Source organism: Hemicordylus capensis, chromosome 1 (genome assembly GCF_027244095.1).
Source record: "Hemicordylus capensis ecotype Gifberg chromosome 1, rHemCap1.1.pri, whole genome shotgun sequence".
In the NCBI taxonomy this organism is placed as follows: Eukaryota; Metazoa; Chordata; class Lepidosauria; order Squamata; family Cordylidae; genus Hemicordylus; species Hemicordylus capensis.
In genome coordinates, this window is record NC_069657.1 from 343,589,471 (window position 1) to 343,593,191 (window position 3,721).

The following is a 3,721-nucleotide window of genomic DNA, read 5'->3' on the forward strand; positions in this document are numbered from 1 at the left end:
TCTGCTGCGCTTCTCCCTTTACAACTTTCTCATCTATCCACTTGCAGGCGCACAGCGAATTCTCCCTTGTAAAAGTCCCAGTTCTCACAGCAACCTATGTCTTCTTTATTCATGTTAACCTATCCCACACGTCCACACACGCCATGTTAATATTTTGCCCACAGACATTCGACGCACACAGATGGTCCGCTTTTCACTTTTTGTGCGCCTGAGCGCACTCATGAACCTCTCACGTGTGCACTCACCGGGAGACTTCTCTAGTCAAGAATCTCCCCCCCACACACACACACGCGCCCCACGTTTTCCTCCTACCAGGTTCCCTACTTGGTATCCCACTTGGTATGCTTGGATGGGATATATCTTTTTAAACGGATCGCACGTGTTGATGCGGCCCCCCCCCCCCCCTTTTAGTCAAGGGAACCATAACGCGCCGCCGCGAAAGGTGGTTGCAGCGGGGGACTGAGGCGCTTGTTTTGCCTGAGCGCGCGCCAATAAAGCAGGCGCCCGGCGCGCGCCCTCTTGTCTGCTGGTCTGCGGGGAATCCGCCACGAGCCTTCCCTAGTGTTAATCCACTAGGAAGGTCGCTCCTGTTGTTATTTCCGACAAATGAGGTACTGTAGAAGGCGGCCGTTTACTATATAGGAGGACGCGGTCCAGCCATGGTTGCGCATTCTTCCTTTGATTTCAGCGAGCGTCGGCGAGGTCACGTCGATAACTTGCAATTATGATTCTTCCAGCTCTTTAAAATCCAACCCTTAAAGCAGAGATATTGGGAATGGGAAACGTAGTTATTACTTCTCCAAGCCAAATATCTATCTATTGCTCTTGCGTCCTAGTTATCCTCCAAGGAAGCCAATGTGTGCTGCTACCATATCGGGCAGCAACGATATAGGAGAATGCTGAAAGGCACCATCTCATACTCATAATAGTAAACCCCTCCTCTATTCTACCAAAGAAAACCACAGGGCTCAGTGAGCGCCAGGAGTCAAAATCGACTCGAGGGCACACTGTACCTTTACAACAGTACTTCTATTGTGCCCCCACAACAACCCTGTGGGGGAGGTTTAGGTTAGGCTGAGTGAGCGTAACAAGCCGAGGCCGCTCCACGAGCTTCTGGGCTAAGCAGGGGATAGGCATCATACCTCTCTAAGCCCAACTCTCTGGCCTTTGGCGTCACATCAGCAACTAGTAACGGTGGAGTCGCTGCCTTCGGGAGCCTGCCTGCACTACCAATGAATGCTTATGAATGAGAGCAAGCGAATTCTCCCGTGGCAAAACAGATCCCGTCGTCGTGCTATATCGACTTCAAGAAATGAACTAGCAGGTTTCCGAACTGTGTTCTAAGAGGAACGCTAAGAGAGACATGTTTGCTATTGTGGGGGGAATAAAGGGAGGGGCAACTAGAAAAGGACACACGGCAGGAATGGCGGGTTGATTGTTGTCAATTCTATGCGAAATATATGTAGTGGGAAATAAGCCGCATTTGTTTCGGTGGCACGCATTTCCATTTAGGCTCGTGGTAGCCAAAATCGAGGACACCGTCCTTCCTTCGCCCGCCCCCACTTCAGAGCTGCCCAGCTCTCCGCGGTTGGGCTTCGCAACAGCTTCGCAACAGAATCCCTGCTGCGGCCACAGCGTCCAATATCCTCTGACTGGGGCGGTGGAGAGACGAGAGATGATCCTGCATAGATCATCTAGAGCCTATGTATCACCAAGATGCATAGGCTAGTGTTTGGCGAGGAGAGAGATCGGAGGGAGGCAGAACGACACACACACCCTGCAGGGGGACAGGCCTGGCGGATGACAGACAGGCTGGGTGATTGTGCGGTGGCGGCTACATTTCAAAAGCCATCCAAGCCGAAATGGGTCAGGTTTCTGTTCACACGGGGAGGCCGCCCCGCCGCCGCCAGCAGCACTGACGGGCGACCCGAGGCAGCAGCCCCTGCAATCCAAGCGCGCCTCCTTCACGTCTCTGCCAGCCCAGCGCCTTCCTTTCCTCTCCTTTTCCCACGTCCCAGCTCTTGCTCTCAACTTTGAAGGTTTCTTCCCCCCCTCCAGGTTCATCTCCCGGCCTTCCTAGCTCCCCCTCCCCAAGTTGTCCCCCACACTTTCTCTTTTCTTTCTCACTGCTCTTTCATCCTTGCCATTTTTCTTCCCTGGGTCTCTCCATTCACCTCTCCTTTTCCCTTCCCTCCTTCCTCATCCTTATATGTTCTGTACAATTGTATGCATTCTACTGACATTGTTTTGACCAGCAGTAGTAGCAGAAGCTGCTGTAGAAGCAACAGCAGTATATGATAGCAGTTGTATTTCCCACCTTCAGATTTATCGCTTCTCCTCCCCCACCCCGTCTCATTCTTCTGCCCTTAAACTTAAAAAACAACTCTGATTATATGATCATGGTGATGATTAGCCAAGTGAGTTTACGCCTACAAGTTTCCACCTGTCAATTACATCTATTAATATTTAGAGAAGGGAATTTAATTAAGCACAACTACCTTCCGCTTATGCTCGATTCCCAGCTCACTTCGTTGGAAACATTTAAAAGGATGAGGTCCCACTGGAATTCTTTCGCCTCAGAGGGATCCGACTTAAATACGAGGACATCGGGTTTCAGGTTTTTTGTTTTAAACTTGGTGGTGGATTGGGCTAAAAAGAATGGGAGCTGGAACAGAGGAGGCTCGATGACAAGATAGGAAGGATGCTTCAGGCAAAAGGACAAATCAAGGTGTGAAGAGAGCCTCAGAGTTATCAAGCACCTTGAAAGCAACAAGCGGGAAAGAGGCTCTAAATAAATACTGTACTCTGTCCGAATAATCAGCAGCCTGCCGAGTCCACTGTAGATCTTATCCTTTCCCATCGATTCGTGTCCTTTAAATCGGGCGGCCGACATTGCACTTTCTGTTTACGAACTAGTCAAATTGTGCAAAATCTTATCCTCATCATCTAAAGGCCAGTTTCCGTTACCATACCAGATCCAAATGTAAGTTTGTGTGGCACCACAATAAAATGTCCAGGCGATTGCTCCATTTAACCACAGTTGATTGCCCATTGCCCCTCTCCCAAGAGCTTTCTTCTAGACTCCTTCAAGAATGCGGCAAGCGCCCAACTTAAATATGTCTCAAGTGTCCCCTCAGCTTCCTTTCGGTCTAAAGAGAAAGTCGAAGGGTTCGTAGCGACTCCTTTCTTCCTATTACTTTATTTAATTTTATTTGTTTATTTATTGGGGGGGCAGGGTGCTCATAGTGTAAAGAGAAAGTTTTTACTACAAGCTACATACATTGACCCCAATTATTGTCTTCACCTCCAGCGTGTGAAGAGACGCTCATCATACATACAAGGTAGGCGGCTACGATTCCCCCCCTCCCCACCCCCAGCCGCCGCTCTCTGACACTTTAGTTTTGGTGTCACTTTTCAGCGCTGGGCCAGATGGGAGAAGGGCAACCAAGCCATGGTGCCCAGAGCGGGTGCATCTCTGTTTGCAGTTGGTTTCGCCGGCTGCGCAGTGCGCCGCTCTTAACTGGAGCTTATGGGATTCGTTGTGCTCAGTTCCTCCCCAAGCTGGCCCGTCCAGGCTCCGCAGACCTGAAGGTGCTGTGCCTCCCCGCCAGCGCCAAGCTGCCCTCCTCCCCCTCCCGTCTCCCTTGTGCGCTAGAGGTGTGCTCGGGGCTTTCCCACGCTTCCAAGACATCCAGGCGTGTTCGGCACTGGGCTAGCCTCT